General features: G+C 42.9%; 1 protein-coding gene across 3 annotated transcripts in view; it reads right to left on the bottom strand.

Annotated features, from left to right (window-relative positions):
- SMPD3 (sphingomyelin phosphodiesterase 3) overlaps positions 1 to 14,969 on the bottom strand; it is a 113,924-nt gene that overhangs the window by 89,041 nt on the left and 9,914 nt on the right. The window contains exon 2 of one of the 3 annotated variants that reach the window (XM_075837565.1): positions 13,123 to 13,202. The exons of the other annotated variants lie outside the window; for them this stretch is intronic. The gene's annotated coding sequence lies outside the window, so the exon portion shown is untranslated. The remainder of the gene's footprint in view (positions 1 to 13,122; positions 13,203 to 14,969) is intronic. 3 annotated transcript variants of the gene reach the window in all.

Genomic DNA, 14,969 nt, shown 5'->3' with positions numbered 1-14,969 from the left:
TTACACACACCCAGTGACGTAACAATAGTGGGTGCAGAGGTTGCAATTGCAGTGACCCAGGCCTTGGTGTCTGTGAAGGACCAAAAGCTCCTCGGTCACACAGCAGTACAAGGGCAGATGACAATTGGGAGACTGTGGCACGCATTTTGCATTAGGACCAATCAGCTTCGTGCTACACCTTTGGTCACATCACATTCCCATGTAGGGATCTCACCATACCAGAATTTTGACCTTGATACCGATACTTTGTGTAGTATTGCGATTCTCGATACCAAAACGATACTTTGCCAACAATAATAATAATAAAAATGTTCTTCTATTTTCTGATGTGAGGCGCGTGCTGTGATGAATTTTGAACCTCCCTGTGCGTCACATTAATAGTAATTAACCCCATCATGTTCCTCAGTCATAATGGACAACATTGGGTTAATATGTAAGGTACATGATTGGGTTAATTACTATTAATGTGAGGCAAATGGAGGTTCAAAATTCATATCACCTCGTGCCTCACATTAATAAGTGAAAGAAAGCAGTTTTTATTTTATTACAGCGAAAACATCACAAATGAAGCTATAAATTTGTTATCACGGTCGCGACGATACCGAATGTGTGTATATTTTATGTATTGAGACTTATTTTAATGTTTATTGTAAAAAATGTGTGTGTATTTTTTTTATTTAAAATTACTTTTTTTAAACTTTTTTAAACTTTAATGTACTGGCATACATCTATATACTGATAGTACACAGGCAGTTGTTAGGATATACCTAAGTATGCCCTAACAACACGAAATATGGTCAAACAGATCTGGGGTCCTTCAATGGACCCTGAGCTGTCTGCCCATATATGGTATGTTCCTCGATCGTGTCACAGGGATTCCCTGTGACACGATAAAAAAAGAATCCCCCTTCTCATTTTCCTGTTGAATGCTGCGGTCAGCTTTGATCGCAGCATTCAGGGGAATAGCGGCGGAGAGGTTTCTCTACTGCATCGTGCAACCCTATTCCCATGTCTTCAGAATGGCAGTTCCAAGATCGGTCACAGCTACATGGGTGGTAAGGATGAAAACACTGAGCTAAAATACATTTTTAATTCTGTCTTGAGTTATTTTTTTAAGCAAGTGTGCACATAGCCTTGCAGAGTTAGGCCTCATGCACACATCCCTATTGTGGATCTGTATTGTACGGATTGATAATGTAGCAACCATAGAAATCTATATGTCCCTACTCTATCTCCACCTATCTCCGATTTCATATCGACAGAGAGGTTTCTTTCTACTATGAACACTTTGAGGAAGAACGAGTTAACCAGCCCACATTTCAGCAATCTCACTTCGTTTTGGAGGCACCCGCTCTAATCTCTACTAGATTAGTTACCTGAACAATCTGTGAATTGGTGCCAGGCGGCAATCTTCCACTAAAGTGGATTAGGTTTCTGCTTAGTGTAACACATAAGCATAATTCTGCCAAACGTGCCCAAAATCATTAAAGTAATCCCAGCCAAAAATGCCTCGGATAAGGGCCAGAAAACTGATTTTAAGTATGTTGACCACCTGTCCAAAATTACTTTCCTCCAAGCTGTTTTATTCTCTTGTTGGTGCTCAAATAAAGATATGTGAATTCCCAAAATATTCCCGATAACCTGGTGTAACCTGATAAAGAAGAGCTAAAGACGGCACTCACATCCTAACACAATCAAATGTGGAGACTATTTCTGTTTTAAAACCACAAGGTTTTAACAGAATAAATATCCGCATTTCATTGCAAATCGCACACCAGCGTATGTCCAGCAGTTCATGTCCGTATGGCATCAGTGTGCTTTGCGTGTGGATGTCGGACCCCGAGCCATCAGCTATTGATGGCCTATACTGAGGATAGGCCATTCATTTTTAGTGTCTGGAAAACCCCTTTAGGCTAAGTTCACACAGAATATTTTGACAAGTTTTTTTACGCGGAAACCGCGCCAAAAAGCTTGTCAAAAACGGCCCGAAAATGCCTCCCGTCTATTTCAATGGGAGGCGGGGGCGGTTTTCTCCCGCAAGCAGTAAAACCGGCTCGCGGGAGAAAGAAGCGACATGCCCTATCTTCGGCCGTTTCCACCTCTGACCTCCCATTGACTTCAATGGGAGGCAGAGAAAGCGTATTTCGCGGCGTTTTATGCCCGCAGCGCCCAATGGCCGCGGGCGAAATCTGCCTCAAACTTCCAAACTGAATTTTGAGGCAGAAATTCTGCCTGCAAAATACTCCGTGTGAACATAGCCTTAAAGAAGCAGTTCATAGAAACTGCTACTACGATTAATTTAATTGTGCTCTTATTGTGCCGTGTTATACGTCCGTGATACGCGCGTTATTTTCACGTTCTTCGCACGGACCTATGTTAGTGAATGGGGCCATTCAGACTGTCAGTGATTTTCACACAGCGTATGTGCGCTGCGTAAAACTCACGACATGTCCTATACTTGCCCGTGTTTCGCGCAGCACGCACCCATTGAAGTCAATGGGTGCGTGCAAATCGCGCACGGCACACGGAAGCACTTCTGGGTGCCGCGCGTGATTTGCGCAATAGTAGTAAAAAGAATGAATGAAAACAGAAAAGCACCTTCGGGCATGCCCCCACGTGGCGGTTTTCCTCCGCAACTGTCCGCATCAATGCCGCACAGAATCTGCGTTGCAGATTCTGCGGCGGATCTGCCCAAAATGTGCAGTAAATTGATGCGGACTAGCTGCTGCGGACTGCGGTAAAAGTGCTTCCCTTCTCTCTATCAGTGCAGGATAGAGAGAAGGGACAGCACTTTCCCTAGTGAAAGTAAAAGAATTTCATACTTACCGGCCGTTGTCTTGGTGACGCGTCCCTCTTTCGGCATCCAGCCCTACCTCCCTGGATGACGCGGCAGTCCATGTGACCGCTGCAGCCTGTGATTGGCTGCAGCCGTCACTTAGACTGAAACGTCATCCTGGGAAGCCGGACTGGAGACAGAAGCAGGGAGTTCTCGGTAAGTATGAACTTCTATTTTTTTGACAGGTTGCTGTATATTGGGATCGGTAGTCACTGTCCAGGGTGCAGAAACAGTTACTGCCGATCGCTTAACTCTTTCAGCACCCTGGACAGTGACTATTTACTGACGTCTCCTAGCAACGCTCCCGTAATTGACTTCCTCAGTCTGGCTGTAGACCTAGAAATACATAGGTCCAGCCAGAATGAAGAAATGTCATGTCAAAAAAGCAAGACGCATCCGCAGCACACATAACATGTGCATGACAGCTTCATTGCGGAATTTAGAATCTCCATTGAAGTCAATGGAGAAATTCCGCCATGAGTCCGCAACCAGTCCGCCACAACTCTGCAACATCCATTGCATGCTGCGGACACCAAATTCCGCACTGCAGCCTATGCTCCGCAGCGGAATTTTCAGCCTCGTCTAAGCGAACCCTACTAAATAGAAGTGGAAGTCAATGGAGAAACGGCTCCGCTGCGGATTAACGCTGCGGAGTGTCCGCAGCGGAATTCAAGAGCAATTCCGCCACGTGTGGCTTTGCCCTTCCGCTTTTATGTTTGTAAACATAAAAACAGAGTGTCATCATCATCACGCAGCCACGCACCATATACAGATGCCACACGGAGCTTTTGCGCGCGCAAAACACAGTGCCTTTTGTGCACACAAAACGGACACTCTCGTGTGAATAAGGCCTTAAAAATTATGTGCACTAAAATTCGTGATCAGTTACTTCGAAAAAAGAAGTCTACGGATTTTGCAGAATTACCCGGCCTTTCACACAGCGACAAGACAAGAACACTCCATCTCCTGCCTCTATTCTAGACTGTGAACAAGTGGAAAAGCCATTAGTTTCTATGAACAAATAGGGCAGAAGCAGAATAAAATCAAAGCTATGATATTGCCAACAGGGAGACGATATCTCTATTTAAACCTGCAAGTCATGAGCATATGCCAGCGCATCGAGGTAGCACTGCCCAGGAAGACAGATGGCACGGGGCAGAATGTGAGCAGTTTTTACTGGAGGAAACCAGCGCATACACGTTGCCATAGTATGCTAATAGTACAAACTGGCTATATTTAAAAACAAACCTGTGAGTCGGTCGTTATAGGCGACAATTCAAATCAGAACTGGGAAGTTGATAGAGAGGTTTCAGGAACTTCTAATAACCCAAATTGACAAAGGGCAATATCTTTATTAGAAGGGTTCCATTCACAAGCAGCGTCACCAATGGTGAAATTAAATATTACTTAGTCCCCAAAACGCGTAAAAAAACGGCCCATTGAAACAGAACGCCGTTTTTCCCATTGCAATCAATGGGCAGATGTTTGGAGGCGTTCTGCTTCTGATTTCTCGGCCGTTTTTTGAAAATTGGCCATGTGAACATACCCTTAGGCGACTGAATTCAAGTGTTGCAGATTTTATGTGGATTTTCCGTCCGGATTTGCGGACAAAAAAACTTCAGCAGTAGCAGCATCGTGGATGAGATGTGAACAATTCTCTTGAACATGCTGCGAACATTTTATGAGCAGATACTGACCGTCAGTGCAGTTTTTTTTTTTTCCCAAGTCTTTTTTTATCTATAAGACAATTTTTAAAAAAAACTTAAAGAAACAACCGTACATTAAATACTGTAAATACACTGTATACAACAATGAATATCAGCAACATGATCCAAAACCAGTTCATTACTTTAGTTGTGCCCAATACTATACACCAGGGCCATAGAAACATACGAACCATATAAAATTATTCCATTTTCTAACCACAACAATAATTTTAACTTTACACAACAATATGAATAAATAATGTACAGTTGTTTCACACAAAAAAACAATAACAATCATGGCAAACATTATATCCCCCCCCCCCCCCCCCAAAAAAAACACCAAAAAGAACCCAATTTTTCAAAAAACCCGCAGCAGTTTTTCTGCAGTGGAAAGTTTGCGGGTCGGCTGCAAGTTATCAGATCCTATTATTGCGGATTTTGCTGTGGATTACCTGTGGATCCGCAGCAAAATCCACAAGATCTAGATAGTCTAAAATAATCCAGCGATGATGTCATGATGGAAACTGAGTACAGTGACAGAGGGAAGTGTTGTCATAAGAGGGTATAGGGAGGTGAGTATGGTGGGGTTTTTTTGTGTTTTTTTAAGGAATGCCTTTAGGGAAACCTGCTTTAAAATCAGCACGATTTGGTGCCAATTTGTGGATGCGGCTGCCAGCACATATGCTGTGGAAATTTTCATAATGTGTGGAGGTACACTATTGCAGATATGTCAAGCCCCCCCCGAGTGAAAGATGTTTTGTGTTACCACCATCCACTCTGGGTAATAGATGACAGCCCGGAACGGGAGACCCACCTGTATTAATTCAGATTTATCTCGGTTATTAGAAAATGGACTTTCTCTATTGGTTCCACTTTTTCTCTGTGCAGTTCAATATTTTGCAGCACTTCTATGAGGTAGAACCACTGTCCATCCTGATCTGCCTGGTTCATAAACAAAATGGCAGAACTCCTGTACAGTGATGAGTGACTCCTCGGCCAATTTTACACCTATATAACTTCAAGGAACCTTTCAAAACCTCAAGTATTAATATGCAATAAGTTTTCTTGCTGTTTTTTTTGCCCCAGTCAATGAGGACAAAATGCAACACAACACCAGGGAAAGGACAGGGTTTAAAACTAAAAGCAGCATGTCCGATCACACACTTGTCATCAATCGTCATTGATGCTGCAATAACATCAAAACCTGACATCCCAATGTGTGGTAATCCCTGCCGAGTCAGGCTGAACTCATTCTGTCCACAGTGAAAAGTGCTCGGGGGTCACTGAAATCCCTTAAAAGCATCTAAACTGTACACACAACATGAAATGACCAGGCACTTGCACAAATCGAGAGACACGGACGTCCAGGCGAGACCTCAGGCCACTGTCCTACTTCATGGCTTTAATTGAGCTGAACAAATCACATATGTTTTTCAAAAAGAGCTCAGGGGGCTAATTAAGATCATTATCTAATAGCTGTTGTCAGGCAGACAAATTGCCAGCTGTCAGTGTGACAGGTATAGGGTGCGCTCTGTTTGTAAACAGAATCCGCCATATGTACATATATACTGAGAGCGAGAGAGATACATAGACATCAATATATATAACTTACATTAAAAAGTTGAATCGTTTAAAAAATACATTGCATTACTTATCTTTTACTGATCCTAAATTACAGCCTGTATTTTATTCCAGGGAAGAATTAACAATTCTATTGGTTGTTATTGGGAACAGTCAACAAGTTTGTCAACAGACACCTGTTTAGCTGAGCTCCAATAATGCAGTGGGACATTATTTTTTATTATTATTATCATTATTATTGTTATCGCTATTATTATCATCGTTATTATTATTATTATTATTATTATTATTATTATTATCATCATGTTACTGTATAATGTTTGGTGAAAAGACTACAATCATCAGGGCAAGCTCTATGCAGAAACTGAGCTAATAAGAAATGCTGGAAGATTTCAGCTCTGAAGCCTGCAAATTTGTGAATGAAGTTTTGGACTATAAATGCCAATTACAGAGGAGCCCCTGACATCACCGTCCATACATGCTTCAGCAACACTCTGTCTGGAGATTCTGCTCCTAGAGGTAACCCTCTAAAGTCACTGTCCATATATGCACTGTCGACTGCGCTATTGATTCCGTCAAAACGACGGAACCCTGTCACAACGGTGACAGACGGAAACTATTAGCAATATTTCGGTCACCATTGAGTTCATTAGTGAGAGAAACGGAAGCTGAGGTTTCCATTTGCCTTTCCACTGAGGGGTTAACCCGACGGAAACCTGACGGAACCCCTCAATGGAAACGAAAGCTGATGTGAACACACCCTAAATTGTAAGGCTGGGTTCACACGACCTATTTTCAGACGTAAACGAGGCGTATTATGCCTCGTTTTACGTCTGAAAATAGGGCTACAATACGTCGGCAAACATCTGCCCATTCATTTGAATGGGTTTGCCGACGTACTGTGCAGACGACCTGTCATTTACGCATCGTCGTTTGACAGTTGTCAAACGACGACGCGTAAAAATACAGCCTCGTCAAAAGAAGTGCAGGACACTTCTGTGGACGTTTTTGGAGCCGTTTTCTCATAGACTCCAATGAAAACAGCTCCAAAAACGGACGTAAAAAAACGCCGCGAAAACGGCGCAAAAAACGCTGCGAAAAACGCAAGTTGCTCAAAAAACGTCTGAAAATTAGGGGCTGTTTTCCCTTGAAAACAGCTCTGTATTTTCAGACGTTTTTGGTCACTACGTGTGCACATACCCTAAAGATTGAAACTTTGATGCTATTGAAACACACAGCAACGTTTCAATCCTACAATAAGACCTTTCTCAAGGATTTACAGCTGTTCTGTATTCTCTATACAGAACAGCTGTATTGTTCCTTTAAGGCTGGGTTCACACGAGCATGTTCGGTCCGTAAAGGACGGAACGTATTTCGGCCGCAAGTCCCGGACCGAACACACTGCCGGGAGCCGGGCTCCTAGCATTATAGTTATGTACGACTAGGAGTCCCTGCCTCGCTGCCGGACAATTGTCCCGTACTGTAATATTGTTTTCAATACGGGACAGTAGTTCCACAGAGAGGCAGGGATTCCTAGCCGTGCGCTGTTTTCACACACCCATTGACTTCAATGGGTGCGTGACGCGCGAAAAAGGGGAAACATATAGAGGATGTCGTGAGTTTTACGCAGCGGACGTACGCTGTGTGAAAATCACTGACAGTCTGAACGGCCCCATAGACTAACATAGGTCCGTGTGAGGCACGTGAATATCACGCGCATAGCACGGAGGTATTATACGTTCGCCTGTTTAAGCACTTTTATGACTAAAGATTTATCTGTCGATTTGCAAACTTGGCAACTTGATCAGTTCATCTCTGGCCCTAAGGGCTCATTCAGACGAGCATTTATCATGTCCGTGTGACGGCCGTTAAAACAATGGCTGTCACACAGACTCATGTATTTCAATGGGGCCGTTCACACATAAGGGTCCGTGAAAAGATAGAACATGTCTTATTTTACTGTGTGTCACGCATCCCTCCATAGAATCTAGTATATGGGGGATCCGTGACAATGCATCACGCAGTTTTTCTGTTCCGAGGTGCCAACGCTCGTCTAAATGCAGCCTTACTCTTTCTGAAGTGACAAACTTCTGTGGCACTGCTTAGGTTTTTTCCATATCAAAACTGAATAAATACTGATAGGATTAGAAAAACAAGGGTCCTTTCTTCCAAAAACAATACCACACCTGTCAACAGGTTGTGTACGGTATTGGAGCTTAGACCTACTTACTTCAATGGAGCTGCAATACCAAGCCCAACCCATGTACAGGTGTGACGCTGTTTCTGGTAGAAACCAGCCATGTTTTACTAATCCTGTACAGTCCCTTTAAATACTGATTAGATTAAAGGGGTAATGTTATGGGATACACCTAACTGTTCTGATGAGGTGACCATATTAGTTGTCACCTAGTTCGCCATAAACAGATGTAATGGTTGTACGGTATTACCGGGACCTGTATATTGTCAGTGAATTCAAGGAAATGTTCTTTACCATTAATCTTAGTCCCAGCTCATGCTGCTTGAATTGGCAAATTTCTACCGAAAAAAATATGAAATGAAGAAAGTTATTTCTAGAAAAGGGAAGTTTCTTTTAGGCTTTGGGAACCTGTCTCAGTGTGAGCATTTTTCTAAGCCGGGGACATTACAAATCATTTGTAAAGTTTCCATGAGGCATCTATCTGAAGTTCTGGTTAGATAACTTTAGGTGGTGTCACCAGGTGTGACCTGCTGCAAAATCCTGGATTATTATCCTGCCTGAGCTCTCTTTTAAATTTCTAAACGTATGAAATATACAATGGATGCGGCCTGCAGCAGGATACATTATATATCATAATATATTTTATAAAATTGAAGGCGAACTTTAACACTGCCATTCCCAGGAGATTCATCAAATTTCCCACTTTTCATAGGTGGAAGGAACATTGAGTCCCTAATATCTGTAGATTTAGTCTCACACTAAATAACCCACAAAAATATGAAGTAAGCCTTGACACCGTATATAGGTTATTATAGTGTCCAACAATAAATTAACGGTTACCAAACAGCTTGGACCTGCGTCAATCAATGCACCCCTAAAATAAAATATTTCCTGCAATGATTATTACCTGAGTTGTGCTCTTGTCTATCTTGTGCTGGCTTCAGGTGACAACCAGCTTATAAGGGTCCTCGGACATGGCTCGACGTAGGCGGTGTAAACGAGCGCCGATCAACGAGACAGATCGTTGATCGTCGCTCCTTTCACAAGGAGCTACGATCAGTAATGCATAGGGACGAGAGGTCGTTACTAAGATGGCTGGTCCCCATACATTTCCATCATGTCGGCAGCGCGTCTCCCTGTTTACACAGGAAAATGTGCTGCCACCAACGATAATATTTATTGCTGAATTAAATGATTCGATCAGTCGATGAACGAGGGCAATGATCTCATGAACGCTTCTTTGCCCAATAATCCTTAAGGGTTGTCACTTCACTTTCCAAAGACCTTAATCGTTTTTTCTCTGTTCCACTGCCCAGTCTGTGGAAGGCCATGTTGACACGTAGTGTTACAGTGCTGAACATAGCATATAGGCAGACCTTGGGGCCCTTGGAGCGAGGGGGCCCAGCCCTGGTTGGTCCCATCCCCTTTGCTACTGGGTAGCGAGAAAATGTTCAACACACCCCTCTAGAAAGGAATTGGCCCAAGAGTCATGTAAAGGGCATAGATGAGAAAACAACCACTATGCCCTCCTGTTCAGTTGGCATATCACAGCACCATAACGGGGGCCCATTATCATTTTTACTATGCCCCCCCCCCCTCTTCTATGTACCTGATGCTATTGGGAAAAACTTGCAGCTTATTCTGGTGACCACAACATTAGAAGGGGTTGTCTAAACATAACTTTCCATCTAAATGGTCTCTACAATAAGAGTAAACAAGAGTTGATGTAAAAATCGGTGTAATGTTAGTTCAGCCCTCGTCACCCAAAGCTTTTTATCGCATTTTATTACCCTCTTAGCTGGATTTCAGCTGAACTCAAATGAACCATCAGAGCATGAACAACGCTCTAAGCACCTAAAATGCAAAGTATAATCAGCAGTTGTTACAACACGACTGGAGATCCGAAAAATCACTCGAGTAGTAAATACAGCATAAAGGTCTGTGTATTGTGGCCCTTACCATGTAGCAGACACACGGAGCACACTCTGTCTAAATGATGTGTGACTAGGATGGTACTGGCTTATCATTAGGGTGCGCCATTTTTTCGTACTACAGAAATTACGCTCCACTTCTAAATACTTTGAAAACATGTAAATATCTAACTGTGCGCAAGACAGAAAAACTCAGTGACACCTCTCCAGTTGACCACCCCTGAATACCACCAGATATTACTGACAGATTTTCAGTTCCCTCATGTTCTAAGAATATTGGTAGTGCCGACTTTACATTGGATGGTGCCCTGTGTGGTATCCCCTGGAAGTGCCCGTCCTCCATATAATGTACTGTCATACAGTGTACAAATAACCATACTATACAATGCCCAATTATAAGAACCGTACAGATGGTGACAAATAACAGTGCTATAGGTAGACAAGTAAAACTTCCATACATTTGCTTAAATAACAATACTATACAGTGCTGATGCTACCATGGAAAAAATATATACTGTACCCTGCCTACCTAACAGTGCCACACAATGCCTAAGTAAATATCCCCATACAGTGCACAAATAACACCAATGCACTAGGGAAGCACGATGCATCGAAACTTCGATACTGTCTCGATACTGTGCATCCCCAAACGGATAGATATAGTTATTTCATGTATTTCGATACTTAGCTGTGCGGCCGCACAGCTCAGTATAGTAACACATGAATGTATGAGAGCGGGGCTGCGGCTGTGTGATACAGTAATTGCCGCGCTCCTGAGTCCTGATAACATGTGCGCGGGGTCAGGATGATGCGATGCGGCCGGCGCTGCACTAATGAGCGGCGCCACTGAAGACAGAACATGGCGGGTGCTCTACAAAACACCCCCATGTTCTGTCCTCCATGCTTGAACCGCCGCTCATTAGTGCATTATCTCCTCATGCTGACCGCGCACGCACTTCCTGTCAGGAGCGGGGCAATGGCTGGCGGAGATCAGAGGAACCTCTCATCTCCGCCGTTATTCCTGTGAATGCTGCGATCAAAGCTGACTGCAGCATTCAGAAGGGGGGATGCCCCTCTGATCGCGTCACAGGGAATTCCTGTGACGCGATTGAGGGACATACCATATATGGGCAGACAGCCCAGGGTCCATTGAAGGACCTCAGGGCTGTCCTACCATATTTCCTGTTGTTAAGGCATACTTAGGTATGTCCTAATAACTGCCTGTCTACTATCAGTACACAGGCTAATGTACTGGTATATAGATATATGCCTGTGTACTATCCATACATAGATATAAACCAGTACATTACTATCAGAATATAGATATATGCCAGTACATTACTATCAGTACATTACTATCAGTACATAGATATATACCAGTACATTACTATCAGCATATAGATATATGCCAGTACATTACTAGCAGTACATAGATATATACCAGTACATTACTATCAGCATATAGATATATGGCAGTACATTACTAGCAGTACATAGATATATGCCAGTACATTACTATCAGAATATAGATATATGCCAGCACATTACTATCAGTATATAGATATATGCCAGTACATTACTATCAGTATATAAATATATGCCAGTACATTACTATCAGTATATAGATATATGCCTGTGTACTATCAGTATATAGATATATGCCTGTGTACTATCAGTATATAGATATATGCCTGTGTACTATCAGTATATAGATATATGCCTGTGTACTATCAGTATATAGATATATGCCTGTGTACTATCAGTATATAGATATATGCCTGTGTACTATCAGTATATAGATATATGCCTGTGTACTATCAGTATATAGATATATGCCTGTGTACTATCAGTATATAGATATATGCCTGTGTACTATCAGTATATAGATATATGCCTGTGTACTATCAGTATATAGATATATGCCTGTGTACTATCAGTATATAGATATATGCCTGTGTACTATCAGTATATAGATATATGCCTGTGTACTATCAGTATATAGATATATGCCAGTACATTACTATCAGTATATAGATATATGCCTGTGTACCATCAGTATATAGATATATGCCTGTGTACCATCAGTATATAGATATATGCCTGTGTACTATCAGTATATAGATATATGCCTGTGTACTATCAGTATATAGATATATGCCTGTGTACTATCAGTATATAGATATATGCCAGTACATTACTATCAGTATATAGATATATGCCAGTACATGAAAGTTTAAAAAATAAAGTAAAAACATAAAGTAATGTTACATTTAAAAAAAATATACACATACACCTTTTTTACAATAAACATTAAAATAAGTCTCAATACATAAAATATACATATATTCGGTATTGGCGCGGGCGTAATAACCTGCACAACAATTTTTTTGCATCATTTATGATGTGTACGCTGTAAAAAAATACAATAAAAACTGCTTTCTATCACTTATTGTGGGGCACGAGGTGCGATGAATATAACCTCCATGTGCCTCATATTAATAGTAATTATCCCCATCATGTACCTTACACATTAACCCATTAAATAACAGCTTCATACATACAAAGTGCTCTAATAATGTCTAAATATTACTACTATACGATTTACCCTGAGATTTGTGGTGGTCCCCATTATTGGGTGACAGCAGGGGTGGCTGATGTGCCAGATAGATCACACAACCCTTATATTGATCACCTTGAAGACCATTTCTTGGTGCAATTTCAATCTATACGGCCTATTATTCTGTAGTCTTCTTATGTATAGTGAGAAAGCAACATGATAAGTCCTATGAGTCGGTACTGCCACCTGTGATATTTGGAAACTGCTATGTATGCAATTCTCTAATACATTTAGAGAACATAAAAAAATCACACCTTTCGTTGTCCTGAGATAGGTCTGCATGATGACTGGTGACTAAGCCGTTCTCAGGGAAGGGGCATTTATTTTCTGGAAGCTTTTGGAAAACATAAACAAAGACAATGTTCACACGTAATACAGGTGTCTCGAATACCACTTATCTAACACACACCACTCAGCTTGTGCATTATCACCCGATCAATACGTGTAAATACACAGACAAATGTTCTTATGATTCACGAGGTTGTGTTAGGATTCTCGCCTTCTAGCCCCTTGCAGACTAATACATCTACAACGCATTATTTTGGAGTCAGAGTATTATATATACACTAAACTCTTATGTCTATATATTATATGGATTCTAAGCCTTTAGACAGGGGTGTAGCTAAAGGAGGGCAGGCGGGGCATGTGCCCCGGGCACAACTAGGGGGAAAGAGGGGGGGCACCGGGCCGGGCAGCACTGGCATAGTTGCCAACAGTCCAGAATTTGCCAGGACTGTCCCGAATTCAGAGACATTCCAGATGAATCACTGACCCGAACGTATCCCGGCAACTACAATGTTGAATTGTATCTGCATCCTCAGGACGCAGATACAATTGAATATTATGGAAGAGCAGGAAACTATCCGCACCCTGCTCTGCCATTCACTCCACCGGGAGTGAATTCCCCCGACAGAGCGTTGCCGACGCTCTGGCCGGGGATTCCACTCCTGGAGAAGCTCCTGACGTCACTATCCATATATGGACAGTGACGTCAGGGGCTCCCTCAGGAGAGGAATCTCCGGCCAGAGCATAGCCTGGCGCTCTGGCCGGGCGTTCCGCTCCTAGAGGGAGCCCCTGACATCCCTGTCCATATATGAACAGCGACGTCAGAGGCTCCTCCTGGAGAAGAATCCTCAGCCAGAGTGTTGCCAATGCTCCGGTCGGGGATTGTGCTCCTGGAGAAGCACCTGACGTCACTATCCATATATGCAAAGGTAAAGAGTATGGGCAGCGCAGCGGAACAAGATAAGCCTCCAGGGCCCAAATGGGTGCCAGACTCCAGGGAACTGACTTGTAGATCCCACAATGTCCAAACGAAAAGTAAAAAAGAGAGGCAGCACTCCAAGCAGATGTCAGAAAAAAAGGTAGATTTATTCTCCCATCAGTGCAAAAACTAGTGCAATGTTTCAGCTGCTCAATTCAGCCTTTGTCAAGCAAGCCCCAATGGCACTATGTAAAGGGAGGGGGTGTAGCGCTATCTACAGGGGTGTATGTGGCACTATCTACAAAGGGGGGATGTGTGGCTTTATCTACAAGGGGGGGGGGTGTGGCACTTTCTACAAGGGGCTGTGTTTAGCACAATCTACAAGGGGTGTGTGGTACTATCTCCTAGAGGCTGAGTGTGGCAGTCTCTACAAGGGGTGTATGGCACTATCTATTAGGCGGGGAGTGTGGTAATATCTACAGAGGGTGCTGTGTGGCACTATCTACAAGAGTCGGCTGTGTGGCAGTATCTAATAGCGGGGGGTGTGGCACTATCTACAGGGGGTCTGGCACTATCTATTAGGAGGGGAGTGTGGCAATATCTACAGAGGGTGCTGTGTGGCACTATCTACAAGAGGGGGCTGTGTGGCACTATCTACAAGAGGCACTATCTACAGGGGGTGTTTGGCACCATCTACAAGAGGAGTGTAGCACTATCTCCTAGCGGGGACTGTGGCAGAATCTACAAGGGTGTGTGGCACTATCTACACGGGGGCTGTGTGGGACTATCTACAAGGTCGGGGGTGGCACGATCTACAAGGGGTGTGTGTGGCACTACCTACAAGAGGAGGCTGTTCATTATTTCACCATATAGTCTCATTAGCCTCAGTTACACAAT

This window comes from Rhinoderma darwinii, chromosome 9, assembly GCF_050947455.1.
Source record: "Rhinoderma darwinii isolate aRhiDar2 chromosome 9, aRhiDar2.hap1, whole genome shotgun sequence".
Classification (NCBI taxonomy): domain Eukaryota; kingdom Metazoa; phylum Chordata; class Amphibia; order Anura; family Rhinodermatidae; genus Rhinoderma; species Rhinoderma darwinii.
The sequence above is the reverse complement of the archived record's forward strand: the minus strand, read 5'-3'. Positions and strand labels throughout refer to the sequence as shown.